At 46.1% G+C, this 14,113-nt stretch overlaps 1 long non-coding RNA gene across 1 annotated transcript in view; it reads right to left on the bottom strand.

Annotated features, from left to right (window-relative positions):
• Positions 1-5,862: 5,862 nt before the first annotated feature.
• The window catches only part of LOC128594866 (uncharacterized), a 44,406-nt gene continuing 36,155 nt past the window's right edge, over positions 5,863-14,113 (bottom strand). The window contains exon 3 of the long non-coding RNA XR_008382645.1: positions 5,863-6,031. This is a non-coding gene — a long non-coding RNA (uncharacterized LOC128594866). The remainder of the gene's footprint in view (positions 6,032-14,113) is intronic.

Raw genomic sequence — 14,113 nt, 5'->3', positions numbered from 1 at the left:
CCTAGGACTTTGGGAGGCCAAGGTGGGTGGATTGCTTGAACTCAGGAGTTCCAGACCAGCCCATCTCTACTAAAAATAGAAAAATTAGCTGGGCTTTGTGGTGGGCACCTATAGTCCCAGCTACTCAGGAGGCTGAGGCAAGAGGATCACTTGAGCCCAAGAGTTTGAAATTGCTGTAAGCTATCACTCCATGGAACTCTACCCAGGGCAGCAAAGTGAAACTCTGTCTCAAATAAATAAATAAAGCTTAACTGATAGTTTTGAACTACTACTTCCTCAGAATAATAACCCACTGATAAAGAAATATAGACCTAGCCAGGTGTGGTGGCTCATGCCTGTAATCCTAGTACTCTGGGAGGCCAAAATAGGTGGATTGCTTGAGCTCAGGAGTTTGAAACCAGCCTGAGCAAGAGAAAGACCCCATCTCTACTAAAAATAGAAAAACTAGCTGAGCATTGTGGCGGGCGCCTATAGTCCCAGCTATTCAGGAGGCTGAGGCAAGAGGATCACCTGAGCCCAACAGTTTGAGGGTGCTGTGAGCTGTGATGCAAGAGCACTCTATCCAGGGAACAAGAGCGAGACTCTTTCTCAAAAAAAAAAAAAAAAGAAAAAGAAAAAGAAAGAAAGAGAGAGAGAGAGAAAGAAAGAAAGAAGAAGAAAAGAAATATAAGTCTATATTTCTACAACCAATGCTCTATCTTCTGCATGTTTAAAGTTTTGACTTTTGTTAGGTGCAAATAATCCTAAGAAAGGGAACGGAATTAAATTTTAGGGTCAGGAAGGATTTTTAAAGACATCTGATCTTACTGTCTCATTTTATGAATGAGGGACTAAAGTGCAGAAAAGTCAAGTCACTCACACGGGGCAATGCTGTACTGCAGATTTCCTGACCTCTGATCCATCAGCGTTAAGTTGTGCTGCGTCAGAGTCCTTGTGGGGATTAAAAGGAGATAACACTACAGCTGCTAGCACAGTGGCTGGCACGACCTCGATAATCAACAATTGCTGACTTCTTTTTTTTTTTTTTATGGTTTTTTGTTTTTTTTTATTGTTGGGGATTCATTGAGGGTACAATAAGCCAGGTTACACTGTGCTGACTTCTTTTTATCAGTCACTCACATTTTAGTATTGAAACCAGGGGACAGTATGAATAACCGACACTCCCCTCCTTATCAGTTAGGATATTGAAAGAACTCACACAGAGCAGAGAAGGGGCCCGACCTCAAACTTGACCCAGTAACCAGGTTGTCTGCAGAAGTGGGTGGATTCTGAGTCTCGCTTGGTGGCTGTGGTCACTCAGGAGTGTGCCAGGCATCACGAATATCTGAGTTAATCCTCATAAGAACCCAGTAATCGGGCGGCACCTGTGGCTCAGTCGGTAAGGTGCCAGCCCCATATGCCGAGGGTGGTGGTTTCAAACCCGGCCCCCGCCAAACTGCAACAAAAAAATAGCCGGGCGTTGTGGCGGGCGCCTGTAGTCCCAGCTACTCGGGAGGCTGAGGCAAGAGAATCGCTTAAGCCCAGGAGTTGGAGGTTGCTGTGAGTTGTGTGAGGCCACGGCACTCTACCCGTGGGCGGTACAGTGAGACTCTGTCTCTACAAAAAAAAAAAAAAGAACCCAGTAATCATTGTAACTGTGCCCTAAGAAGACGGGAGCTCTGTAAGCAGCTGAGAGATCTACTTTACTGAAATTCTTTTTTTTTTGGTTGCAGTTCAGCCGGGGCTGGGTTTGAACCCGCCACCCTCGGTATATGGGGCTGGCACCCTACTCACTGAGCCACAGGCACCACCCGACTTTACTGAAATTCTGAGAAACGCTGGGGCACTTGCTGCAAGACTGGCGCTCCTACAACAGGATATAGTATGAAGGAGGGCAGGGATCTGCCCCCACCACCTCCACAGAGAACTGCATGGCTTAGACAACCAGGGGCTTCTGCAGCACGGTAGGGACAAGGCACAGAGTAAAGGCAGGCTTGTCAGAAGTGCCTGTAGGGGGCGGTCCCTGTGGCTCAGAGGGGTGAGGCCCATATGCCGGAGGTGGCTGGTTCAAACCCAGCCCTGGCCAAAAACTGCAAAAAAAAAAATAAAAGTGCCTGAAGACCCACGCTGAGCCTTCTCAGAAATATCTAGTATCAGGGGGCTAGAGGTCCAGGTGAACCTATAAGAACAATGGCCTGTGACATTTGAGTGGCTGCAGTAGCAGAGATCCCTCATCTACCTTGGGCTGAAGAACCCTACAGAGACGCAGGCCGCAGTCATGCAACGAGTGGCCTAGATCCTAGCCCTAGCCCTGACTTAATAAACAACAGCAAAGACAGAACTTCTACCTCTGAGCGTGAGCAGGATAATAAAATAGAAGAAGAAGGAAGACTTAGTCAAAGGGAAGCCCACGCCACCAAAACCAACTGTGTTCATTGGTCATGTTCTGGAAAGCCAGCCCTGGAGAGGGCTTTTATTATTTGTTTTGGGTTCTGGTGTTCTTAAGTCTTGGCTTTGGTGAGATAACAAACCTAAACCACCCTGCCCTGTCCTTGACACAAAGACAACTGTCTTTTCCCACTTTTCTTCAAAGTGTGGTCTGGACCTGAAAATCACTTGGACCACATATATTCACACACATCATCCAAAAAGCACAAATTTAGAGGTCGAGAGATGTCCCCTCTTCTTATCAGCTATACAGTTGTAAGCTGATCTCTCATTGTCTTTATTCATAAACTGGAGATAGGGCAGCGCCTGTAGCTCAAAGAGTAGGGCGCTGGCCCCATATACTGGAGGTGGTGGGTTCAAACCTGGCCCTGGCCAAAAACTGCAAAAAAAAAAAAAAAAACTGGAGATAATATAACCCCTACTGTGCCCTACACACCTCACAGTGTTATTTGTAGGTATTAGATGAGATCTGGAGAAAGGAAAGAGTTTTATCAGATGCTAAAGAACTGAATGCCTCCATAATTCATATTATCCCAAGGATTCTCTTAAGGTGGTGGATAGAAGCAGATGAAACCCCTCCCAAATGAAGCCAGGGCTCTTGCCCCACCACCTCAAGAACTAGGTGGCTGACAACCCTTGCTTTCTCTAACCAACACATTTTTTTTTTTTTTTTGGAGACAGAGTCTCACCATGTCACCCTTGGTAGAATGCTGTGGCATCACAGTTCACAGCAACCTCAAACTCTTTTTGGGCTTAAGCAATTCTCCTGCCTCAGCCTCCCAAGCAGTTGGAACCACAGGCGCCCACCACAACGCCTGGCTATTTTTGTTGTTGTTGTTGCAGTTGTCATTGTTGGTTAGCTGGCCCAGGCCAGGTTCAAACCCAGCAGCTTTGGTGTATGTGGCTGGCACCATAACCACTGTGCTACGGGTGCAGAGCCATAAATATGTCTGATTTCTTTTTTTTTGAGACAGAGTCTCACTATGTCACCCTCAGTAGAGTGCCATGGCATCACAGCTCACAGCAACCTCCAACTCTTGGGCTGAAGCGATTCTCTTGCCTCAGCCCCCCAAGTAGCTGGGACTACAGGCACCTGCCACAACACCCAGTCATTTTTTTGGTTGTAGGTGTCATTTTTGTTTGGCAGGCTCAGGCTGGGCTCGAACCCACCACCTTTGGTGTATGTGGCTGGTGCCCTAGCCGCTGAGCTACAGGTGCTGAGCCCAACACATTTTTTTGAGACAAATTCGTGGGATTTATCTGATCACCACTTTGCTCAGTGAATCATTTTTCCAATCTATATTCAGCAGCAGCTGCAGCAACTGCAAAATGACTTACTCTTCATAACATTTTGCTTTGGCGACAGGAAGAAAATTAGACAAACTGTAAAGGTCTCCATATTTCATTCCATATTTATATAAAAATCTCAAACTCAATAATCCCGTTCAGTTGTTCCCCATGTCAGATGGGCCAGAGGGTCATGGAGTGGAGGAAATAGCAGGGCAGGTAAATGGGGGATCAGAGGACAGCTCAGAAGAGAGTGACCAAGCAGAAGCAGCAGTGGAAGATTGGCAGAGGACCAGTCACAGGTCAGGGTGGCAACCCCTGTACCCACCCATGTCCACACGGGGACACCACAGTCCACTCTCTTCCCTCTATTCCTAGGGGAGGTCCTAACAGAGGTCCTATAACCTCAAGGTGAGTTCAAGGCACTCTTCTGGCTATCTGGATATAATAATATATCCATTTTAACCCTTATTACTGCTTAAAGCTTTGAGTACAAAAGTCAATCCCCTAAGGTACAGAAGTCCTCCAGGACATGGCCTCTGCTGGCTTCTCTTGCAGGTTCATCATGTTACTCCAAGTCTGTGCCACAGTCACACTAAAGTGTCAGGCCCGTGGTGACCAACAGTTTTTCGTGACAGTTACACAAAGCTGTAACATATGGGGCAGGCATACATACAAATGCATTCACAACTGATGAAGACTGAATAAGTTTTGTAAATTATGCCAATGTCAATTTCATGGTGTTGCTCTTGTGCTATAGTTAAGCGCAATGCTAACATAGGGAGAGAAGGGCTTATGCGTGTCCCACACCTTCCCCATATATGTTTTTTAAAGCATCCTGTAACTCTATAATTATTTCAAAATAAAACAGTTAAAATAAAATGTGCCAGGTTCTCACATTTTTACCTCCTAAGAAAATTATTATCATCCTCGGGTATACCTTTTAACCCTTCTTCATTCTTCAAAATCAGCTAACTCATCATTGCTCAATAAATGTTCTCTGAATGAATAAATGAATGGTCCCTGTTATTCTTGTGATAAAGAAAGAGGCTGTTAAATAAATAAACCAACATAATTTAGCAGTTAAAAGCATGCACTTGGGGCTCAGTGCCTGTGGCTCAAGCGGCTAAGGCGCCAGACACATACACCTGAGCTGGCAGGTTCAAATCCAGCCCAGGCCCGCCAAACAATAATGGCTGCAACCAAAAAATAGCCAGGCATTGTGCTGGCATCTGTAGTCCCAGCCCCTTGGTAGGCGGAGGCAGGAGAATCGCTTGAGCCCAGCCAGGAGTTGGAAGTTGCTGTGAGTTATGATGCCATAGCACTCTACCCAGGGTGACAGCTTGAAGCTCTGTCTCAAAAAAAAAAAAAAAGCATGCACTTGGAAATCAGGCTACTTGATTGAGTTTCCAGTTCTATACTCTCCTTTAGCTGTGTTTCTGAGCTTCTCTAAGCTTAGTTTCCTCATCCTGAGGAGGACTGGTATTGACATCTCAGGGTTACTGTGAAGATTCAATGAATTAACATGTACAAGGTGCTTAAAGTACTGCCTGGCCATGAAGCAAGTTCTCAAAACTAGTTTTTTATTATATCTGACCCGGTTTTTTTTTCTTTTTCTTTTTCTTTTAACACAAGGTCTAACTCATTCACCCAGACTACAGTGGCCTCATCATAGCTGTGACTTCCTGCCCCATCCTCTCAAATAGCTAGGATTACAGGTATATGCCACCATGTCCCCCTAAGTTTTTTAATTTTTTTTTTCATTTTTTTCATATAAGTTTTTTTTATTTTTTATAGAGATAGGGTTTCACTGTTGCCCAGGCTGGTCCTGAGCTCCTGGTCTCAAACAATCCTCCTGCCTTGGCCTCCCAAAGTGCTGGGCTTACAGGCATGAGCCACTGTGCCAGGTTGAAATGGCTTTTCTGACCTGTCCCCAACCATGTGCAAAACTTTCCCCATGTGTACCCAAAATATCCCATGGTTTTCCCCCTCTGTCCCACACATCCACCACCAGCATCATCTTATCCTGTCTACAAGTTATCTGCTATGTAACTGCCACCCCAAGACTAGGCTTAAAACAATGACACCATACATTTTGTTGATGAATCAATAATTTGAGCAGACTCAATGAGGACAGCTTTTCTTTGTTCTACTTGGTATCAGACAAAGTGGTTCAAAGGCTGGATCTGAAGCCACTTTTACTCACATGCCTGGGGCTTGTTGCAGCTGGCACTCTTGGTCAGAACAGAGTCATGACACCTCTTCATGTGGCTGGGCTTCCTCACGATATGGAGACTGAGTTCCAAGGCCAAGTATCCTAATAGAAAAAGAGCCAAGTACAAGCCATATCACCTTTTATAACCTAGCCTCAGAAGTCATGCAAGGTTAATTTGCTTCACATTCATCAAGGTAGTCACAAAGATCCTCCCAAATTCATGTTTACAGGAAATAAACTATACTTCTTGATGAGGGAATAGCAAAGTTCTGGAAATGTGAGCCGAGAACTCTTTCTATATTAAACATCTATTATATGTTATTGTCTATATCCCGATACTTTGACATCTGGGGCCCTGATGATCCTGGAGGTATTATCTCTCCCAGGGCTAGAAACTTCCTGGAGATAGTAAACAAACTCTCAAGTTCCAAAACTCTTTAGGCAAGAATGTAATACCCCTCTGATCAGGCCCCAGACCAATTTCCCAACTTCCCTCTCTCTACCACCTCAGAAACTGCTCCAGCTCTTTGGCCTAGTCCCTGTTCGCCTAAGACACCTTCAATTACTCTCTTCTGGATCTCCAGCCCACCTTTCAAAGTCCATCCCAACCTCAGCTCCTCACTGGTCCTTCCTGAAGCTGTTCCCATTCACAATGACACGTGGTCTTTCTTCAGCATTCATCCTCGGCATCAGTCCCTTTATTGCTTGGGTATACAATGGATCTACCCTATTGTTAATTAGATTCAGAAGATTAAAGCTCTAAGGCAGGGGTCCTCAAACTTTTTTTTTTTTTTTTTTTGTAGAGACAGAGTGTCACTTTATGCCCTTCGGGTAGAGTGCCATGGCATGACACAGCTCACAGCAAATTCCAACTCCTGGGCTTAAGCGATTCTCTTGCCTCAGACTCCGAGTAGCTGGGACGACAGGAGCCCGCCACCATGCCCAGCTATTTTTGGTTGCAGTTCAGCCGGGGCCGGGTTTGAACCCGCCACCCTCAGTATGTGGGGCCGGGGCCTTACCGACTGAGCCACAGGCGCCGCCCGGTCCTCAAACTTTTTAAAGTTCATTGTCCCTCAGACTGTTGGAAGGCTGGACTATAGTTTAAAAAAAAAAAAACTATGAACAAATTCCTATGCACATTGCACATATCTTATTTTGAATTAAAAAAAAACAAAACAGGAACAAATACAATATTTAAAATGAAGAACAACTAAAGTTAAATCAACAAACTTACCAGTATTTCAATGGGACTATGGGCCGGCTTTTGGCTAATGAGATGGTCAATGTCTGGTTCCATGTTTGTCACTGCTAGTCGTAACAAGTGATGCAAGTGTGCGTGAGTTAGTCCTGAGACTGAGAGGAGGAGTCGAGAGACAGAGAGGAGGGGAGTCGGAGAGTGCTGCGCACATTCCACACATGCGCACTGGAGCAGGACAGGCCGTGGTGGCAAAAATACCCTGAGGGCCAGATCAATGTCCTCGGCAGGCCGCATGTGGCCCGTGGGCCGTAGTTTGAGGACCCCTGCTCTAAGGAACTTTAAGAGATTATTTCATTAGACTCCCTTAATTTGAAGCAAGGAAACTGGGCCTGAACAATTACTTGCCTGAGGTCCCAGCACTCATTAGTGGCAGAGGAGGGAATAAAATCCACAAACCTGTATCTACTTCGTTCTCTTTCGTTAACACCATGTTGCCTCTCAATGTGTTAGGCTTGTCCCCAAAAGAGCTTTGAAGTGACATCAGGGCAGGCAAGTACCACATCTCATATTATTTCTTATCCTCAAAACACCCAGCACCATGTTAATAAGTCCATGTTGAAATCATAAAGGTGTTTCTAGGTCACCCCTTTACCTACTTGGGCCTGAAATTTTTCTCAGCGGTTTCCTAAAAATAAGATATTTTTCTCCTCTTTCAATACAGGACATCTTCCTTCCTCCCTTCCTCCCTTCCTTTCTTCCTTCCTTCCTTGTGAGTTTTCTATAAGGGTGTTAGGCAAACCAAAACAAAAGGAGTTAGATAACAGACTTGAAGAAACTTAGCCAATTTTTGCAGCCTCAGAGCAAGCTTCGTTTACTTCTTGGACCTAACTGTGGTCCCATCATAAATTGAACCAGACACACTTGCTCTAATTTTATCTCAACTTTGCAGGCAGAATGTAGCCCAGGGTTGGTTTAGTTCATCTATTTCCTAGTCCATTAATCCATTGCCCTTGCTGTCTGCGCTGGGTGGGCATTCTTTCAGTTGGAACATACAGAGGCCGTTTCCTCCTCCAGAAAGCTCTTTTAGAAAGAAAGAAAAAAGCAGGCAAGAAAGGGAGAAAGGAAAGGAAAGAAAACAAACACAGCTTCCACCCCTTCTAGAGACAGAGCCCCCCGGAGGGCCCACTGTATCTACTTAGAGGGGTTATTTTACAAATGTCCCATTACCTAGGGCACAACACAGCTGTCCTCCAGCGGACAAGCTCATCTTTCTGGGAGTCTGTTCCCTCCTCAGCCTAATGGATTCTGTCATAGGCAGGATGTGGCTTTTGCCATCACAGACCATAAAACCCAGGGGTAATGGCTGCAGCAATGGGGCCCTCCTGCCGGCCCATCAGCACTGAGGTCTGACAGCGGGAAGGACAGAAGGGAAAACGAAGATGGCTCTGAACGCAGAATAACTTTTCATAGGTAAGATGAGGGAGAGAGACCCAGATCCATAATTGTGCTGAAGCCACTCACAACATTTAATTAAAACTTGGGCGGAAACAAGCACCAGAAACAAGTGTCATTCATCAACTTAAAACACAAACTAAAGTAAACACTGCCACAAACTCAGGAAAAGAGAGGGAGGAGAATGGAAAGAAGGGCGATCACTCTCGATATCAAGCAAATCAAATTACCCCGAAGGCCCTGCCAGACACATGCATTAATCATTGGTTATCCCAGCTGCACACCTGTACAGGGAGGAGAGGCTGGCCTATTCAAGGCAACTCCAGCTGACGAGCGGGAAAGCAGAAGGGACAGCAAGACAGGCCAGAAGTGGCCACGTGGCACCCACGACTCTCCAGCGGCCAGGTAGAAGGAGGAAGAGGAACAGAGTTAGGCTTGGGCAGGGTGTACCATGCCCAGCTCTCCAGGGGCAACTTCCTACTTCCTTCTGCTGCTTTCTCTCTGGAGCCTCCATAGCTGCACTAACCTTATGCGCCACACTAGGAAGCAACTTTCCCCAGGAGAGGGGAGGCTGTAGGGGGAACACAGGAATGGCATAACGGGTGGGCGAGCAGGTTGAACTCTCACCTCCTTTACGTGACTGGTTTTCTCTTCTCATGAAATTCAGCCTTTAAGAGGAGGGAGACGGGGTGGACAGGGAGGGGTGAGGCCAAAGGGAGCTGCTCCCTGACTTTGTTTCCTGGGCAGCACAGGCTTTGTACACCCACAAGTCCCCAGGGCTGGTCTCAAGCTGAAGGCTCGTCACTCCACAGAGCAGAGGCTGGAGAGCAGCTCAGACACCAGGGCTGGGAGCTATTTGCACTGATGAGCAATTTCAAGTGGGGACCATCTGAGTGTGTGCCTGTGTGAATGCCAGAGTGCATTTAGAGGGAACGAATGATTTATTATCAGCCTCCACAAAGTCTCCTTAGAAAAGGGAAAGCGTTTCTTAGTCCCCTCCTTATCATTAAAACCTTAAAGGGGTAGAATCCATTTGGTCTCTGAAGCCAGCCTGGAAGGGAGTCACAGCTCATCAAGCAGCCGGCTCTGCTCCTCCAGCCCTTCTTTGAGTACAACAATATGTATAAACTGGCAAAATGGACTGCAGACCTCTTTGATGTTAAACAAAGAGGAAAAACTCCAAAACGGTATAAAAGTTATATCCCTATTTAACTCTTCCATGTCCTTTCTGCAGAATAAATTGAAGATACATCCAGTGGGACCATATTCCAGCAACAGGGAATAATAAGTACCGTTTGAGACACTTAGACCTAAGTATTCCTAGCAAGAGAAAATATCTAGTCTGGCCTTCTGAACAACTCTAGTTATTACTTGGCTAATAAAAAAATACTACCTTTTGAGCAGTTGCTGGGGCTTGATCCTCCAAGACGAGCTCTACACTTCCCATCTTATTTAAGCTTGCACCAACCCTGTGAGATCCACATTAGGGATGTGACAGTTGAGGGACATACCTAATATTTCACAGCCTATAACAGGCTCCAAATTTGAGTCTTGAAGGTTCCAATATCCTTCCTGGAGCACAAAACTTATATTTCATTTACTTAGAAATGAGATGTTCATGGCCGGGCGTGGTGGCTCAGGCCTGTAATCCTAGTATTCTGGGAGGCCCAAGCCAGTGGATTAACTGAGCTCACAGATATGAGACCAGCCTGAGCAAGAACGAGACCCCCTTCTCTAAAAATAGCCGGACGTTGTGCTGGGTGCCTGTAGCCCCAGCTACTCTGGAGACTGAGACAAGAGGATTCTTTGAGCCCAAGAGTTTGTGGGTTTGAGGTTGCTGAATGCTATGACACCATGGCACTGTACCCAGGGCGACAAAGTGAGACTCTGTCTCTAAAAAAAAGAAATGAGATATTCTACGTAAATAAACTTTTTAGATACCTGAAACCAATTCCTTGAAAGCAAAATCTTTTTAAATTTCTTTTAACTTTTCATTTTGTTTTGAATTTGTGTAGAGAAGTATTCTTTTTACATGTTTAATTCATTTGGAATGGAATTTTTCTTTTTTTTTTTTTTTTTTGTTGCAGTTTGGCCGGGGCTGGGTTCAAACCTGCCACCATTGGTATATGGGGCTGGTGCCCTACTCACTGAACCACAGGGGCCGCCCTGGAATGGAATTTTTCTAAAATATGTTGTATGTTTCCATAGCTTACAAAACAGAAAATTCCAAGGAAATGTCCACAGGAATGATCCCTGTGCAGGTAGGAATTCCAGCCTCCAGGTCCTTTTTTTTTTTTTTTTTGGAGACAGAGTCTCACTTTATCACCCTCAGTAGGGTGCCGTGGTTCGTAGCTCATGGCAAACTCCAACTCTTGGGCTCAAGCGATTCTCTTGCCTCAGCCTCCCAAGTAGCTGGGACTACAGGCACCTGCCACAATGCCCGGCTATTTTTAGAGACGAGGTCTCCCTTTTGCTCAGGCTGGTCTCGAACTTGTGAGCTCAGGCAATTCATCTGACTCAGCCTCCCGGAGTGCTTGGATTACATGCGTGAGCCACCTTGTCTGGCCAGGAAAGGAGAATTTCTTTCTTTTTTTATTGTTGGGGATTCCTTGAGGCTACAATAAGCCAGGTTACACTGATTGCATTTGGTAGGTAAAGTCACTCTTGCAATCATGTCTTGCCCCCAGAAGGTGTGGCACGCACCAAGGCCCCGCCCCCCTCCCTCCTTCCCTCTCTCTGGAAAGAAGAATTTCTTTTTCTTTTTTTTTTTTTTGTAGAGACAGAGTTTCACTTTATTGCCCTCGGTAGAGTGCCGTGGCGTCACACAGCTCACAGCAGCCTCCAACTCCTGCGCTTAGGTGATTCTCCTGCCTCAGCCTCCTGAGTAGCTGGGACTACAGGCGCCCGCCACAATGCCCGGCTATTTTTTTGTTGCAGTTTGGCCAGGGCTGGGTTTGAACCCGCCACCCTCGGTATATGGGGCCAGCGCCCTGCTCACTGAGCCACAGGCGCCGCCCTGGAAAGGAGAATTTCTTATGAGCCAAGACTGCAACTTAAGGGCTTGAAGGCTGGTGGTTTGGTAAAAACCACCCAGAACAAAAGAGAGCACTAGGAAGGTCTTGGAGCACTACAAACTGAAAGCCAGCCATGGACCAAGAAGGGAGAACACTGTAATATCCCATAGTAGGGCACAAATCATGGCACCTTAGCATTTGAGAAAACAGTGGAAGCCAGAAGGTCACTCTCTCTTCCCTGAAACGGGTCATAAGACTCCTTTACGTGAGAGAAGTCTTTCTATGCCTGGAGGAAAGGTGCATCCTTATCTCTGAAGACACAGGGACACAGGGAAGAATCTGAACAAACAGGCCTTGCTAGATTCCCCCCAGTTTGTTACCATTAGATCACACCCCTTTCTCCAATCATATTTCTCTAGGCTCTCTACTCTTCATCAAACCTAATCATAAAAATACAACTTTCTCTGTTTCTTTGCAGTCTTTTTTTTTTTTTTTTGTTAGACAGTCTCACTTTCTCACCAACCTCAACCTGGTGGACTCAAGCAATCTTCCTGCCTCAGCCTTTGAGTAGCTGGGACTACAGGTGCCTGCCACAATGCCTGGCCAATTTTTCTATTTTTAGTAGAGTCTGTCTTGATCTTGCTCAAGAACTTGCTCAAGGGCGGCAAAAAAAAAAAAAAAGAAGAAAGAAGAACTTGCTCAAGTTGGTCTCGAACTCCTGAGCTCAAAGCAATCCACCCACCTTGGCCTCCCAAAGTGCTAGGATTACAGGCAAGAAATGGGGTAGTTTAATTCTTATTTCAGGTGTCTATTTTCTTTTTTTTTTTTTTTTTTGCAGTTTTTGGCCGGGGCTGGGTTTGAACCCACCACCTCCAGTATATGGGGCCAGTGCCCTACTCCTTTGAGCCACAGGCCTATTTTCTTTTTTTAGACAGAGTCTCACTCTGTTGCTCTGAGTAGGGTACTATGGTACCATCATAGCTCATGGCAACGTCAAACTCTTAGGCTCAAACAACACTCTTGCCTCAGCCTCCTGAGTAGCTGGAACTACAGGCAGCCACTGGCTAGTTATCCTATTTTTAGTAGAGACAGGGTCTCGCTCTTGCTCAGGCTGGTCTCTAACTCTTGAGCTCAAGTAATCCACCCACCTTGGGCTTCCAGAGTGCTAGGATTACTTACAGGTGTAAGCCGTGCCCACCCCAAAAGAAATTTTTTTTTTTTTTTTTTTTTTTTTGAGACAGAGTCTCACTGTGTCGCCCTCAGTGGAATGCTGTAGTATCACAGCTCACGGCAACCTCAAACTCTTGGGCTCAAGCAATTCTCTTGCCTCAGCCTCCCAAGTAGCTAGAAGGTACCTGCCACAACAGCCAGCTATTTTTTCGTTGCAGTTGTCATTGTTGTTTAGCAGGCCTGGGCCGGGTTCAAACTTGCCAGCCCCAGTGTATGTGGCCAGGGCCCTACCCACTGAGCTATGGGCACCGAGCCAAAAAGAATTTTTTTTTTTTTTTTATTTTGTACAGACAGAGTCTCACTGTACCACCCTTGGGCAGAGTGCCATGGCATCACACAGCTCACAGCAACCTCTAACTCTTGGGCTTACGCGATTCTCTTGCCTCAGCCTCCCAAGCAGCTAGGACTACAGGCGCCCGCCACAACGCCCAGCTACTTTTTTTGTTTGCAGTTTGGCTGGGGCTGGGTTTGAACCCGCCACCCTTGGCATATGGGGCCGGCGCCCTACTCACTGAGCCACAGGCGCCGCTGAAACAGTTGCTTTCTTTTTTTTTTTTTTTTTTTGTGATTTTTTTTTGGCCGGGGCTGGGTTTGAACCGGCCACCTCCAGCATATGGGACCAGTGTCTACTCCTTGAGCCAAGGCGCCGCCCCAAAAAGAAATTTTTAAAAAATAAAAATGTGGCGGCTCGGTACCCGTAGCACAGTGGTTACAGTGCCAGCCACATACACTGAGGGTGGCAGGTTCAAACCTGGCCGGGGCCTGCTAGACAACAATGACAACTGCAACAAAAAATAGCCGGGCATTGTGCTGGGCACCTATAGTCCCAGCTACTTGGGAGGCTGAGGCAAGAAAATCCCTTAAGCCCAAGAGTTTGAGGTTGCTGTGAGCTGTGATACCACAGCACTCTACCAAGGGTGATGTACTGAGACCCTGTCTCAACAACAACAAAAAATAAATAAATAAAAATAAAAATGTGGCACTCTGGGAGAAGGCCAAGGCAGGTGTATCACTTGAGCTCAGGAGTTCAACACCATCCTGAGCAAGAGCCAGGCCCTGTCTCTAAAAATAGCCAGGCATTGTGGCAGGTGCCTGTAGTCCCAGCTAACTGGGAGGCTGAGGCAAGAGGATCACTTGAACCCAAGAGTTTGCTATGAGCTATGACCCTATGGAAGTCTACTGAGGGTGACAAAATGAGGCTCTGTCTCAAAAATAAATGAATAAATAAAATAAATAAATAAAAATGTGTGTGAAGCAAAACATTGACAGTGGTAAGAGCTGAGTAATGTT

This window comes from Nycticebus coucang, chromosome 9, assembly GCF_027406575.1.
Source record: "Nycticebus coucang isolate mNycCou1 chromosome 9, mNycCou1.pri, whole genome shotgun sequence".
Lineage (NCBI taxonomy): Eukaryota > Metazoa > Chordata > Mammalia > Primates > Lorisidae > Nycticebus > Nycticebus coucang.
The sequence above is the reverse complement of the archived record's forward strand: the minus strand, read 5'-3'. Positions and strand labels throughout refer to the sequence as shown.